General features: G+C 44.9%; 1 protein-coding gene across 3 annotated transcripts in view; it reads right to left on the reverse strand.

Moving 5' to 3' along the window:
* The window catches only part of CALN1 (calneuron 1), a 462,927-nt gene that overhangs the window by 250,154 nt on the left and 195,985 nt on the right, over positions 1 to 16,788 (reverse strand). The window lies entirely within an intron of this gene.

Consider the following 16,788-nt stretch of genomic DNA (forward strand, 5'->3'; position numbering starts at 1 on the left):
GGAAGGAGGAGATAACTAACCCTAAGCAGCTAACATAATGTAGTGTTGTGTTAGTCGCTCAGTTGTGTCTGATTCTTTGCAACCCCATGGACTGTAGCCCTCCAGGCTCCTCTGTCCATGGAATTTTCCAGACAAGAATACTGGAGTGGGTTGCCATTCCCTTCTCCAAGGGATCTTCCCAACTCAGGGATCAAACCTGGGTCTACTGAATTGCAGGCAGATTCTTTACCATCTGAGTCACCAGGAACACCCAACACAAAGTAGGGGGTGCACAATTAGACAGGAGTCCCAGCTGGGAATCGCATTAGCCATGGACACTCCCCGGCAAGGCTGAGGTTTCTCTTTCAGTGGGGATAAGACGGGAAGACAGTGACCTCCCAGCTTGGGCTAGGGAGGAAAGGAGAATGAGAGTCCCCATTGCGGACTTACATTCAGCTCCCTGCTGCCACAGAGCTGTGCAGAAAGCTTTCTCAACCTCCTAGGAGGACAGGAGTTAAGTATCCTGCTGTTTTTATTTCATTCCTCTAATTTACAGCTGTTTTATGGCTATAAACAACCTCAGATCAATAAGAGTGTCATAAAAGCCCCAGAGGCATCTTTAATCACATTCTCTGGGGCTGGCAGAGAACTTGACTCTACCATCAAGAAGGTCATTTCCCCCAGTAGGGGGACACCCATCCTCTTACCCACCACCAGAGCTGCTCTGCTTTCCAAACCCAGAGTCCCTCCCTCCAGAGCCCTGATCTCTCTTCGCCTTCTGTTCATCGTGGGTTGGCTAAGCATTTTCTAACACCTCACACTCCTGTGAGGCATGAGAATTCGATTTGAGATCACAGTCTAGAGATGAGAGGTACGTCAATTGTATCTGAGCACCAGACATGGACAGCTTTGATTTTCATCAATAAATCCAGTGTGAGCTCAGCTGCGGCAGCTGCCAGCACTCATCGGGGCCATTCAACAAGCTGCCTTTACCTGAGGAGCACGGGAGTTAGGACTGTGGAGAATAAAGACAGTGATCTGCCCAGCATCATGGTTCCCCTCCAGAGACCCATACTCTAGGTAGGAAGATAAGATCCAGTCAAAAACTTGCAGGAACTCTGAACTAATGCAAGACATCGGCCCTAGCCATTTACAGTTGTCCCTTGGTATTGGTAGGGGATTGGTTCCAGGACCCTGTGCATACCAAAATCCACAGATGCTCAAGTCCCCTAATATAAAATGTATAAAATGGAATTGGGTAGCTAGACCTTGTATCCACGGGTTCAGCATCCATGAAGGGCCAACTGTAGTTACCACTTCTCTAAATATCTAACTATCCTCCCAGCAAGCACACTGAACCCTGACCCAGGCATGCTTTTCCTTTCCTCTTTGCATTAATTTCCTGTGGTTCCTTTAATCAATCACACAAATGTAGTAGCTTAAAACAACAGAAATTTATTCTGTCACAATCTGGAGGCTAGAAATCTGAAATCAGGTGGTAAAGAACCCTCCTACCAAAGCAGGAAACGTAAGAGACACAGGTTCAATTCCTGGGTCAGGAAGATCCCTTGGAGGAGGGCATGGCAAACCATTCCAGTATTCTTGTCGGGAGAATCCTATGGACAGAGGAGCCTGGCGGGCTACAGCCCAAAGGGTAGCAAAGAGTCCGACACGACTGAGTGATTTAATATGCACGCTTGGACCAAAATCAAGATGAGGACAGACTACCCTCCCCCAGAGGCTCCAGGGAAGATTCTTTTCCCACTTTTTCCTACAAGTCTACTTTCCTTGGCTTGTGGCTGCAAGGCTCCAATCTCTGCCCTGCGGTTACCTTCTCTTCATCTGTCTTTGATCTCCCTTTGCCTGCCTCTTACAAGGACACTTGTGCTTTCATTTAGAGACCACCATATAATCCAGGATAAACTCCTCAACTCAAGATCCTTAATTTATCGGCAGCTGCAAAGACCATTTTTTCCAAAGTAACATTTATAAGTTCTAGGCTTGAGGATCTGATTCCTTTGGGGATTGTTTTTCAGACCTCTGCACTCTCCCAGCCAGTTCTTCCATCTGAAACACCTTGACATCCTCTTTACCTGCCCAAATCACATTGGTCCTCCAAGGCCAAGTCAGGGGTTGTGTGTTTCACAGCAATGCCCTCACTCACCACAGCCAAGTTACCTCCCTCACTACTGATTGGTCAGCAGGACATTTACTACTGCCTCATGACACCTAGCCCATACCACCTAGAAATATGAAGAAATCAAGGTGCCGAAATCATGGCTTCTGTGAGCTACAAGTGCCTTGTACATTTCATTCAAGGCTGTACGTTCCCACCTATGTGCTGAAGGAGGTGCTAGACAGACAGCTGTTCAATAGATGATGATTCTGAACAAGTAAGCACCAGATATCAGCAGCAGATTCATTATCGATACTAATTCAGCATGCTGGATGCGTTCCATGAATAAATGTGTGCTCCAGCAGAAGGAAGACTAGTCTGGGAGTCAGGACCTTGGGCTCCCAGCCAGGCCTATTAGCGAATTAGGTCTGCAGCCAAACCCTGAGGCCTTGGTTTGTTCATGTGTAAAATGAACCAGGTTGGCCAAGAGACTCCGTGAGGTCCTTTGAGCCCCTTTCTAAGGATCCGTGGACATCGTTACAGTATTTAAAAGAAGAATAGGAAGCCTGTGTTCTTCTTCATACCCTATTAATCTGCTGTTCAAACACCCCTCTTTTTTCCACTGATGATACAGAAAACATTTTAGCCCTTTCCAAATTCTGAATTAAGGGGTTTGTCTGCATGTTTAGACTTTTCTCGTCAATGAGACATGCCCAAGATTATCTAAAGCAGCCATATGTTTTCCAACCATGTGCTGGGTGGACCTAAAACAGCTTACAGTCAGTGCTCAGCTCGAGATCATGGCACGCAGCACTCAAGGACCAGGGCAGAGGTAATGCCTCACTCGGCCTAAGTCCAGACACTGAGGGTAGGGGGATGTAGACGGAGGGTCTCCTGAGATGGGAATCAGCTCACAAAGAAGTCCATCCAGTCCCCATGATCAGGGCAGCCCTGTCCCTCAGCCTCAATATCCCCATCTGAAAACTGAGTTGGGCTGGATCTCCTTCCAGCCTCTGTGACAGGGTTTTACAACAGGTCTGACAAAACCGTGCAACAGTAGAAAATTTCAGATGATGATAGGACCCTTGCTGGGGTCCCAGGTGGGCCAGCCTGATGGCCAGCTGCAGGCTGAGCCCTGCCCCTGCTCTCTGGACCACTTCCTTTCCAAGGCACCATCTCCTCTTCCCATCCCTCTGACTCCATCCTCAACTCTGGGCTAATGCTGTCGCACTGAAGGATGATCCCCTTCTGTTGATAGGGCCTGGCCTCAGCCCTGTGGTCCTTCTGCATGCCCTAGATCTTACCAGGGAAAGAGCCTGCATCCTGACATTAGCTACTCCAGAGGGCTTGGTTAGGGATGTTTGAGAATATGACCTGGAAGTGAGAGCCTTGGTGGCTACACCCTAAGTTGCCTCACCTCTGGACTGTTGGAATTGGTAACTCAGACCTCAGATGGGGATCCCTCCGGAACTGCCCTGCTTGAAGGAACATGTTCCTTTGAGGCCCCAAATCCCCATGGTTTTCCTGTTTGCAATATGCATCCAGGCTGGCCCTGCTTCAGCCCAGGACAGGATGGAGAAGAAACAGCTCAGCTCAGAGTTCTGTTTTCTTTCGCCCCAGGTCAGTGGGACAAAGTCATCCTTCTCTGTTTGCTCCCAAGGGGACTTTCCTGGCAGTTCAGTGGTTAGGACTCCAAGCTTCCACTGCAGGGGATGCAAGTTCTATCTCTGACTGAGGAACTAAGATCCCACATGACATGTGGTGCCACCAAAAAAAGGAAAAAAGCTGGAGCTTTGGGGAAAAATATCAACAAAATTGATAACTCTTAAGAAATAATCAAGCAATAAATTATTTTTTTAAAAAAGAATATCTACCTCTGTTGTGTGTGTGTGTGTGCACGTGCGCACGCATGCACAGAAGCAGACAAAGCTTACTAACTTATTTTTCTTTCAAAATAACAGAAGGGGTGAGGGGGAAGGTACAAAACTAGAAATCCATAATGGGAGCCTCTGGACATTTAATCTTTCCAGTGAAGGGAAAGCCCAGGAAACGAGAAGCTTATTAGAAGGAAATGGGTCTTGCAGTCTGAGACATGTGATGTGTGCCTCATTTTGTTTTTAATAGCAGAACAGGGTGTGAGAAATATGCCCATAAAACGGCGGAGACATGGGAGCAGGCCGGATCTTTCTGCCTCCGGCTGCAGACAGCCAGGGTGCAGCACGAAGGGGCTCTGGCCACCTTCCACATCCTCGGGAAGTGGAGACCACAGATCAAGTTTTCAAGAATGACTCAGTCACGTGGTGTGCTTTCCACTGGAATGTATCCCCTCTTTAGGATGAAGTCCCTTGTGCTCCGGAGTTATATAACCATGCTGTGCTTTTGGTCTTTGATTACATTGCAGTCTCACGCAACACGTGCACACCAGGCACCAGCATGGCCAATTCTACCACATCTAAGATGCCTTGTGGACCACAGGAGGGACATCTATGATGGCCACAGGAGCCTGTCCAACTGTCATTATGTGGAGTACAAAAGGTAACATTGTAAGACACATCTTCTGAAAAAAGGATTCCATTCTCTGCCTGTGGAATCTTCTAGAATCAAAGTCTGCACTCCCACAAGGATCTGAGCCTCTTCTCCTTGGAATGAGGCTAATGTTCTGAAGCAAAGCAAGACCTGGGATAGAAATGGTCCTGCTCTAGAGACCGAGAGATGTACAGTGCATTATGCCAGCAAATCTATTTTCTTAAATATATCTGGAGCCACCACTGGTACCTGCTACATTCTGACCCAATGCCTTCTGAGAACCATGCTTTGGTTCCATGATGCTCTCTAGGGTCATAGCCAATTCAGGCAGAAACAATGGTGGAGGCACATCAGTCAAGCCACCTAAACAGAGTGTGTATCAGATGAAATCCAGATACCAGGCAGAGTCAGTATTTATCTGCTAATGGTCTAGCTCTGAAGAATCAGCTGAAATTCATTGTGCTAACTGGCAAACTCAAATCAGTAATGAAGAACAATCTTTCCTATCTCATTTCTCATTAGCTTGAAATCTGTTTATTATCCACAGAAAGGTATGTTTAGGAAGCACTTGGGTTTTAACCACAAAATGTGAGGTCTTTACCAATGAACAAGATGCCTTCTTTTGATTCACATCATTGAGAAACTGCAAAACTGGAGAGATACAGCTCAGTAAGGCTAGGCGAGCAATTATGAACTAGTAACACAAATGCCAAAGAATTGACACTTTTGAACTGTGGTGTTGGAGAAGACTCGTGAGAGTCCCTTGGACTGTAAGGAGATCAAACCAGTCAATACTAAAGGAAATCAGTCCTGAATATTCATTGGAAGCACTGATGCTGAAGCTGAAACTCCAATACTTTGGCCACCTGATGTGAAGAACTGACTCATTGGAAAAGACCCTGATGCTGGGAAAGACTGAAGGCAGGAGAAGGGGATGACAGAGGATGAGTTGGTTGGATGGCATCACCAACTCGATGGACATGAGTTTGAGCAAGTTCTGGGAGTTGGTGATGGACAGGGAGGCCTGGCATGATGCAGTCCACGGGGTGACAAAGAATCAGACATGACTGAGTGACTGAACTGAACTGACTGAACTGAACACAAACACACCAGATTATAAGATACAAGTCTGGAGCTCGTTATTTGGGAGAAATAATAGGACAGGGGCTGAGCCAATGACAATGAATGGTTATTCATTCATTCACTGAATAGTTACTGCATAATTATCATATGCCAGATGAAATCCTGAGATATACAGGGAGCCAAAGAAACTTTCCAGGCTCTGAAAAGCTTACATTCTAGTTGGAGAGACAGAGGGTGACCAGATATTCATAACAGAGAATGACAAGCACAATAATACAAGTCTACATAAATCTCATGGAAGTCCTTCCTTAGGACAGAGACAGCTCTGTGAAATCTTTTGAATCTTAAGGCCACAGAGAGAAGGGAAAGGAGGCTGAGTGGGGAAAATGTACCAAGATGGGTATGTTCAACATCCTGGCTGCACAGTGGTTATAGAAACATCGAGAGACAAAGGGGAAGAAGTCTTATGCTAAGACAAGACTGAAAGAGCCCTAGAAGCCACCCAAGCTTTACCTTATAGGCCAGGGGTTGGCAAATCTGTCTGTGGCCAAATCTGGTCTACCACCCTGTTTGTCAATAAAGCTTTATTGGAACACAGCCATGGCCATTTTCTGACATACAGTTATCCATTGTCGACTGCTTTGGGACCACAAAAACAGAACTGAGTCATTGGGATGGGGAAGGTTTGGCTTACAAAGCCTAAAATGTTGACTTTGGCTTTTTAAAGTTTGTTGACGTCTGTTGTATGTCACAGAGAGTTCTCAGCAGTTCTAAATTAAAAAAAAAAGAGAGAGAGAGAGAGAAAGGATCAGATTGGTTTGTAAACCGAGGGCTGGCAAAGACTATGTGGTAAAGACTATGGTGACAAGGAATGAGAAGCAGAGCTCTTACCTGAGGCTGTCACGGAGGCTAAGTGTGGATAAGAACCTAGAGCTGCCCCTATAGCTTCTGGGAGGGGCAGAGAGACTTCTGAGTGGTCAGGTCAGGTCACCTGAGTGTCCCCAGGTTACAAGAGGGATGAGTTGAGGATGATGCTGAGGATTCTAGTGTGCCTGATGGAGTGAGCAGTGACGATATTAACTGAGAGAATTCAGGAGGAAGCACAGGGTTTCAGAGAGGGGAGGAACATGGTATTTGGCCACCTGGAGTCCAGGGCCCTGAGAGATACCCAACCAGTCAGGTCTGGTGAATACACAGAAATACAGGACTAGCCTTTGGAGATGGTGATACTGAAAATATGATGAAGATGAAAATAGGAATAGAATGACCATAATTGCATAAAAAATGCTAGTTCAATCCTGGTGCAGGTTTTAGTGCGAATGAGTTCCAATTTAATCATAATCAATCAATCTGCAAATACAACTAATTGGTTTCAGTAATTAGGGAACGACAGAGGTGAGAGCTGAGGCAGCAAGGCAGCGGGGCTCTGAAAGAGGAGGGAAACATGCTGGGAGGAGGCAGGGATGCAAAGAAGAGTGTCCTGCATTGAATAGTGCTGATGCCAACAGATGGGGGCAAGATGAGGGTTATGATGCTGCTTCTTTTAATTCACTTTTTAACCTAGCTTTCTTGGTACATTTTAAAGGGGGTTAAAGGAGCCTCCTGGTGGCTCAGAAGGTAAAGAATCCACCTGCACTGCAGGAGACTAGGGTTTGATTCCTGGGTCAGGAAGATCCCCTGGAGAAGGAAATGGCAAACCTATTCCAGTATTCTTGTCTGGGAAATCCCATGGACAGAAAAGCCTGGCAGGCTACAGTGCATGGGTTGCAAAGAGCTGGACACAACTTAGCGATTAAACAACAAAGGACCCTCACTCCTAGTTATTTGCTATTTGAGATGTGATTGCATTCATTTCAATAAATGCTCATTTATTGACTGTTCCTCCCTGAGACTATAACAGTATCTGGGATCTACAGTTAGAATTCAGGGTTGAGCATGGCTCCTGTAAGTTCCCTGGCCACCCCCGATCCCACTCTGGCTCATCAGGAATCACTGTTAACCCTGAGGGCAGGCAAGAGGCAGTGTTGGGGAAAACAGTTCAAAGGCACAGTGCTCGAGGCTGGTGGGACAATGGTTCAAGGTCCATACTGTGGATCCCTGGTGTCACTACGCTCCTGGCCTTTCTCCTTACCTCAGGGCTCAAATGATACCTTGAATTCACAAATCAAGCCAACTCCCTCCCTAGCTAGCATTTGGAAAGAAAAGCTTGTCAGTTATTTACTAGGTGGAGAAATTACAGACCGAATAGGTCACGAAAAGTAATCATTCTTTCTTAACATAGGGCAGCAGAAAGCCAGGGGCATTTCTAAGGGTTTAGGAGCTAGATCAGAGTTTATTTGTCCCCAAAGTTTACATCTCCATAGATTAAGCTGAATTGATTTTAACATGCCAGGTCTGTTGAAGCTAATGGAAAATTCCCCAACAGCAAAAGAACAAAGCAAATGAGAACTGAAAGTAACAATGAAAGCCCATCTGGACCATGGGCTCCCAGTGATGGACTGACTGCCCAGCATGGATGAAAGGAGAGCCATTAAACTGATTTGAATATGGATGAGAGTGAGCATTGTCAGAGGGTCTCTGTACTGAAAAACAGCGTGAAGAGTGAAGAAGAAAGGAAGAGGACATCAAGCAAGGCAGCAGTTTTCTTTGTCTTGAGAGATTCTGGACTTGACCTCTGTCTGGGATGGGGACAACCCCCGTCAAAAGACTAGAGCTAGATCTGCAGAGGAATGCTACATTTTCTAGTTCCCAGGTGGCTCAGTGGTAAAGAAACTACCTGCCAATGTAGAAGACACAAGAGACATGGGTTCGATCCCTGGGTTGGAAAGATCCCCTGAAGTAGGAAATGGCAACCCACTCCAGTATTTCTGCCTGGAAAATTCCATGGACAGAGGAACTTGGCAGGCTACAGTCCTTGAGGTCACAAAAGAATCGAACACATTAATTGATGCTTTTTACAAAAAAGCCTCCAAAATATAAAGGAAAAAAATCTATAATTCACTGGCAAGTAATAACCATTGTTAATATATATTAGGGTGCTTTATTCCAAACTTTTTAATGTACAAATATCCTTAATTAAATTGGGATCAAGCTCTCTCTAGAGCTTTATTTTTTTTTTTCATTTCAATCTTCCATATTGTTAAGTAGTCTTTAAAACATCATTTTTGATGGCTGTGTAGTATTCCATTAAATCATGATAGCCAAACTGATATCACCAAACTCCTAGTGTGGGTCATTTAGATCATTTCTGATTTTAAATAATGCTGCAGTGGAAATCTTTGTACATATATTTTCATGCATTTTGATGTTTATCTCCTTCAGATGATATCCTAGGAACAGAACTATTAGGTCAAAGGCAAAAACTCTTTTAAGGTATTTAATAGATATCGCCAAATTGCCCTCTATGATTCATTTCTACTCATACCACTTCTGACATCAAATGTGTCAGAGTTTTCCCCACACCAACTAATTCTCCAGTTCTCTGGATACTAATCTGTTGTCCAATGATTTAGTCTAATTCTGACACTAACTACTTAGAGTCAGTGCAGACCCTGAAGCTTAAGTCCCCCAAAACTGTCCTCACTTTAAATGCCAGTCACAAGTCTAGGTCATCTGGACTTATGACCAGCTGGCTATAATGTCAAGGGTTCCCACAAGTCCTCTTTGGATTTAATAATTTGCTAGAATAGCTCACGGAATTCATAAAAGCTCCTTATTTACATTGACTGGTTTATTATACAAAGTCGAACTCGGGAACAGCCAAATGGAAGACACACATAGGACCAGGTAAAGCAGTTGCAGAGCTTCCATATCCTTTCTGGGCTCACCACCCTCCCAGCACCTTGATGTACTCACAAATCTGAAAGCTCTCCAAACCCCATCATCTAGGGTTTTTATTGGAGGTTCCATTATGTAAGCATAGTTGATTGAATCTTTGGCCATTGGCAACAGAATTCAATCTCCAGACCCTTTTCTCTCCCTGGAGGTCACTGAGTGAGTCAAAGATGCTCAGTCATGTCCAACTCTTTGCAACCCCATGCACTGTTGCCCGCCAGGTTCTTCTGTCCATGGAATTCTCCCGGCAAGAATACTGGAGTGAGTTGCCATTCCTTTCCCCAGGGGACTGTCACTTGATGGGGTTAAAAGTTCCAACCTTCCAATCATGCCTTGGTCTTTCTGGCCACCAGCCCCCATCCTGAAGCTATCTAGGGACCCCAGCCACCAGTCATTTCCTTAGCATACAAATGACACTCTCATCACTTCAGAGGTTCCAAGGGTTTCAGGAGTTCTGGGCCAGGAACTAGGGAGGAAGACCAAATACATATTTCTTATTATATCATAATATCATACTCTCCAAAAAAGGTAGTATCAGTCCTTACCATCCTCCATTTTCATCATTTCTATGCATAGAAACCCAATCTCCTATGAGATATACTGTTCATCCTGCCATTCTGAAGTGCAATATCCAGATGATTATAATGGGAGGCTTCAGGAAAAGGGAGACAATTCAGATATTGTCTCAAAAAGACCTGCAGGGTAACTGCAGGACCTGAGTGGACCCTACACTCAGCACAGAGCCTGGCCCAAAGGATGTGCCCAGAAAACACCCACACTCATGGCTGAGATGAGGAAACTGAAGCTCAGAGAGAAGAAAGGGGCTCCCCTAATATGAGAGGAGCAGGGATAAGAGGGGAGAGACCTGCCCTCCTGGCTTTAGGTCAGGACTGTTTCCAGGGCAGGATGCTGGGTTGTTCCTCTATGAGGAGATGGACCAACTCCCACAGCCCAGCAGACTAGCTGCATCCTGGGAACAAGCCTGGTGCTTCTCCCCAGAAGGAGTTATTTCTCACAAAGACCCATTTCTCCCACAGCAACAAGCACCTTCTCAGGGAAATAGCCCAAGGCAGAAAACAGCCATCGTACCATTTGGCACATAAGGCAGTACTGCATGGATCTGCAAGCAGCAAATTGAGTGGAATTTATCTGTGAGCAACATGGTAATAATCAATATAATTAATTTTTCATTAAGTCACACTGTTCCTAAGCTGAATATCCTGAGATCAGAGACTAATCAGCATCTGAGAAATCTGTGGATTTAGCACTGATATGGTGGCCAGAAGAGCAAGATCCAAGTTCCAGAAATAAACCTGAAGCAAATTGCATGGAGAGAAGGAGAAGGCCTCTCAGGCACGGCTCAACCCTCCCCTCCCTGGGGTCTTGAAAATCCTCTGGAAAAACTAAGTTTATCTTCGTGTTGTTCAATTCAACTCAACCCAACAAATATTTCTTGGGCACCGACTGTGTCAGGCACCCTTCTGAGTGCTGCTGGAGACCAGGCCCCAGGACACCAAGGTATAATAGCAAACAGGGGACTTCCCTGGCGGCCCAATACTTGAGAATCCATCTGCCAATGTGGAGGACACAGGTTCAATCCTTGGTCAGGGAACTAGGATCCCACATACTGCAGGGCAACTAAGCTCATGTGCCACAACTACTGAGCCCAAATGCCCTAGAGCCCGTGCTCTGTAAGAGAAGCCACCACAGTGAGAAGCCCGAGCACTGAGCACTGCAGCTAGAGAAAGCCCACACACGGCAACAAACACCCAACACGACCAAGTAAATAAATCTTTTAAAAAATAATAATAGAAAACAGGACATCGGTCAGGCAGAGGTGGGGCCCTGACCAAAGCCCCCAGTGGGAAGGAACTGTGGAGGATAGCTTAGTGGCTGGAACTCTGATTCTTTTTCTGGCTCTCACAAAGCATTATTCTAGAAACCAAGTCTTTTCCCTGACCTCTGGAATCCCTCCTAGGCTGAAGACAGAAAACAACGTTCTAACAAAAAACTAACCACTAAACCCAAGAAGCTGAAGCTCCAATACTTTGGCCACCTGATGCAAGGAGCCAACTAATTGGAAAAGACCCTGATGTTGGGAAAGACTGAGGTCAGGAGGAGAAGGGGATGACAGAGGATGAGATGGTTGGATGGCATCACCAACACAATGGACATGAGTTTGAGCAAACTCCAGAAGATGGTGAAGGACAGGGAAGCCTGACATGCTGCAGTCCACGGGGTCACAGAGTCAGACATGACTTAGCAACTGAACAACAACAAAATCCAAGAAAACAAGAGGGGCTCTTTCATGGTTTTGTTTTTTAATGAGGCAAAAATTATTTTTAAAGGCGATACAGCTTTGAATTCTTTTGTGTTTTATTTTTGTTTTTTAAATTTTGTTGGAGTATAGATGATTTACAATTTTGTATTAGTTTCAGGTGTAAAGTGATTCAGTTATACATACACGTATGTCCACTCTTTTTTAGATTCTGTTTCCATATAGGCCGCTACAGAATATTGAGTACAGTTCCCTGCGCTATACAGCAGGTCCTTGTTAGTTATTCCTACCTTATAGGAATATATAGTAGTGTGCACATGTATGTTAACACATTATCGACTGGACATGTACTATGTCCTGTCAATAAATGCCACAGGCATTAGTTTCTGTAAAACCCCCTGGTCAATAATGTGCTAACTGTAGGCTCCTGATTTATCCCTTCCTCCTTTTGTTTCCCCTTTGGGAACCATAAGTTTGTTTTCAATATAAGTTCTATTTCTGTTTTGTAAATAAGCTAATCTGCATCATTTCTAGATTCCACATATGAGTGATATTATGATATTTGGCTTCCCTTAGTATGATAATCTCTAGGCCCACCCATGTTGTAATACAGCTCTGTTTTGATTCTATCGATCCAGGCTTAATGAAAAGACTTGCAGCAGCCAGTGCACAGACTCAGGGAGCCAAGGAGGAGGCCTGGGTGGCTCACGAAGTGGACTCAGGACCTCCATTGTGACCCAGATGCTTCTGTTCACCACTAGGCAAGGGCGACCTCCAGGAAGCCCAGCCCCCAGTCCACCCTTCAGTGGAAGTGGAAGTGGGCTGCAAAAAGACAGTCAAAGAGCATGTCATGGACCTTCAGAGCGAAATACCTATGGCAATATCACACTTGGGTATTAAAATTGATGCCTCATAGCCACTCCCTAGCCAGGGAAAGCCAAGACAGCACATAGCCTTTTTAATTCCAATTCACAGTAACAAATGCATTGTACATCATGACAGATGTGTAATATAGTTGTAATATACACAGGGGAGGTGTATGAGTATATTAAGTTGAACCATACAAAATTGCTTTTATATAGGGAAAAAAAAAGGTCAAACAGCAGCAGTTTATCCTGGCTCCAGGTACTATGTAAAAGCTAAATCTGCTGTGTGTTTACTAGTCCCAGGCGCTGCTCTGAACGATCCTTGTCTATCAAGCTCATTTATTCCTGGCAACAACCTATGGATGATTGCCCTTCATCTCAGGCGATGTGGTTCTAAGTGTCAGGGCAGCGATTTGAGTGCACTCCTAAACTTCATTGTTGTTGCTCAGTCATGTCCAACTCTTTGCAGCCCCATGGAGTACAGCATGCCAGGCTTCCCTAAACTTCATAGTCTACCTCTTTAAACACATACTTCCTGAAAAGGACAGACTTTTCCCACCTGTGACATATTTTAGTTTCTAGTCTATTTATTTCTTCTTATTTTTTTTCATGCATACCCCAGTCAGCAAGTTTGATCTCCCTTCTCATGCATGATTCAGGCCCCACATTTTGAGAAGCTCTGCCCTTGCCCTTGTCTGGGTTCCCCAGAGCAGTCTCTATGACTCTCTGGTACGATTTCAGACTCTCCCTAGCAGCCTCCAAGCTCCTCCTAGGATGCTCCGGGCATTTCTCTGTCTCCGCTAAATCAATGCCCTCCTCCCTCATGGCTGCTATCTTGGGACCATATCATTTCCCACTTCTGCACTGACCAGTCAGCTCTCATTCACTGCCACAAAGCAGCACAGCTACCCAGCTTTGCACCCCTGTCTACTTAACAGACATCTTTCTTGGGTCCCAGAGGGATGTTACATTCTGGAGAGTTAGAGGAAAGTCTTTGTTTTTTAGCACCCCCATAGGCCTACCAATCTTAGGACTCAAGACTTCCCCAGTGACAGGTTTAGTTTTAAGTCTGCTATTGCTGCTGCTGCTAAGTCACTTCAGTCGTGTCCGACTCTGTGCGACCCCATAGACGGCAGCCCACTAGGCTCCTCTGTCCCTGGGATTCTCCAGGCAAGAGTACTGGAGTGGGTTGCCAGTCTAAAACCTCCCAATTGTGTCTCCAACCCCAATCTACTGTCTGCCCCCGCCCTCTGCCCTACCTGTAACAACATCACAGGGTGTGAGCAGCTTTTGGTAGGAAAAAGCTCTGTGCAGGAGGCCTCTTTGTCTTGTCACCAACCTCAAACCAGGCTCTTGTCATCCTCAGGCTCTAGCACTCCTTTCAAATCTCACTTTGCTTTTGTTTTTTTGGCCAAATCTATTGGCATATGGGATCTTAGTTCCCCAACCAGGGATCAAACCGAAGCCCTTTCAGTAGAAGCTTGGAGTCTTAACCACTGGACTACTGGGAAAACTCCTCAGATCTTTTGATCACACAATACCTTGCCTAACTCATAGGTTCTTTCCATAGATCAAAGAGTAGAAATGAAGAATAAGTAATTAACAGATGATCAGAGAGTTTCCTCTTCAATAATCCATGAACAAATTATGTGAACAGGATAGGATCTAGAGAACACTCACAAGAAATCAACAGGCTCGCACACAGTGGGGTGACTATGACTCTGACCTCCCCCAGCCCAATGATTGACTGAGCTTACCTCCCTTTTTCCTTTTCAAAGCTTTCATGGCAGAGCAGACTCTACAGAGATGGTTTTGGGGGACACTGAGTCTACCATCTCCTCAGATTGCCAGCATTCTGATTAAAAGCAATTTTCCTTTATACCAACATTTATCTCTCTCACAAGTATTGATTTTTTGAGAATCGAGCAGCTGGACCTGAGTTCAATACCAACATTAGGAATGAGGCAGAAGCAGGCATATTCTGCCAGCCATGGGGATTTACCAGTTTTACAGACCAAGCCTGACAAAACAAGAGGACAGTGACAGTCACGCGTGTGTAGCCTGACTTGCTTGCTCCTAATTATCCATATTTAGTTCTTGGGCCAGCTCATGTCATGCCCCAAAGACAGGCTCAGCTCATGAAATAAAAATCCTCATACAGTCATCTTCCAAACAATTCATGGCACTGAGACTCAGGGCAAAATGACAAATGGTGGAAGTTGTAGGAATTGACTCGAATTCAGGAAAGAACTCCTCTTCTGTTGTGAACTTTTTCAATTTTAACTCTTGTCAAACCTGTCCTTCCTTTGCTCACTGGCAAGGGTGCACATAAACACAGCCCAGTTTTGTTTCTCATATGAAAACTACAGCTGCCCCAAACTTGTTGCCTAGAGAGAGGCTGTTGTTGTCATTCAGTTGCTAAGTCATGTCCAATTCTGTGTGACATCATGAACTGTATCCTGCCAGGCTCCTCTGTCCATGGGATTTCCCAGGCAAGAATACTGGAGTGGGTTGCTATTTAATTCTCCAGGGGATCTTCCTAGAGCAGGGATCAATTTCGAATCTCTGGAATTCGAGACAACATGAGGGACTTCCCATGTGGTCCAGTGGTTAAGATCCTTCTTCCAATGCAAAGGACACTGGTTCAATCCCTAGTTGGGGAACTAAGATCCCACATGCCACAGGATGACTAAGATGGAGAGCCACAACTAGGGAGCCCATGCACTCTACAGCCATCGAGCTGCAACTGCTGAACCCACGCACCACTACCAGAGAGTCCATGCAACACAATAATAGATCCCACATGACGCAACAAAGATCCTGATGCAGCCACTTAAGTAAATAAATATGAAAAAAAAAAAAAAAAATAGATAATGTGAGCCCAAGCCCCGCATTGAACTGTGCAATGAAAAAGACAGGTTTGGACTGGTTCAGACACTTGTGAGAAGTCCGAGGAGCAACCCCCTCCATTAGCTCACCAAACTCCTGCAACCTGTCCATCCCATTGCTTCCTACTCTACTGTGCCTTCCTGAGCATGGATAAAGGACCTGGATATGAAAGGAATTGTTCTCCATTGCAGGTGACCCATTATCAATAGGAAGCAATTTATTTGCTTAAAATATCCAATTTGCTCATTTTGTTTTAATGTGCTGGTTCTCTATCAAATTAAGTCTGCACCTCTGAAAAGACTATTTGCAAAGCCTGGCACTGGCTCCAGCTTGGGAAATAAAACTGAAATCCGCTGAGGCAGACTGATCCTGCGCCAACCTTCCAATATTACAAGGGCAGCTCAGGAAAGGGGAGAAATTGCTTTAGGAATTCTACCCAGACGCTAAATCCTAAGGGAGTCACAAAAGAATAAGCCAACCATTCCAGAACACACAAGTGCACCCACATGCACACACAGATCATTCCAGATTTCTCTTAAAGAAAGAGGTAACCTGACTGACAGACAAGGTGGAAGCTGAGGACCACATCTGGCCATGTGGTTATTCGGATCATGGAAGCGAACAGTGTGATAAAGGAAACATTTCAATCCATGGCGGAAAAGAAAGGTGGCTTCATACCGAGTGCTGTAACAATCAGCTGAGAACTTGGAAAATACTAAGTTATAGATAAACTTCACATCATCTACCCAAACCTACTTTTGAGAAATTAAAATATAGAGGGAATGAAAACTATAATAACTAAACAGCAAAAGAAGTTCTTTCTAAAGAACTGAAGGTTGGGAATTCCTAGTGGTCTGGTGGTTAGGACACTATGCTTTTACTACTGAGGGCCTGGGTTCTAATTCCTGGTTGAAGAACTAAGATCCCACGAGTTGTACAGCACAGCCAGGAAAAAAAAAAAAAGGGAGGCAGACTGATACATTAAAAAACCGGTAACTCAAATAAACAACCTAAAAAATAAACCAAGATGAATCAACATATGGCAAACAAAGGGATCATCGTGGCTATGTAAAAGGTTTTACTGGAAGACCCCAACAGAACAATGGAAAAACACAAATGACTTGTTTCCAAGGGGAAAAATACAGACAGCCCCAAATCATATAAAATCAAGTTCCATCTCATTATTAATTTTTTCACTTGTGGTACATTTTACTATT

This window comes from Bos grunniens, chromosome 25, assembly GCF_055505025.1.
Source record: "Bos grunniens cultivar Pamir isolate PY7600 chromosome 25, Bosgru_T2T1.0, whole genome shotgun sequence".
In the NCBI taxonomy this organism is placed as follows: domain Eukaryota; kingdom Metazoa; phylum Chordata; class Mammalia; order Artiodactyla; family Bovidae; genus Bos; species Bos grunniens.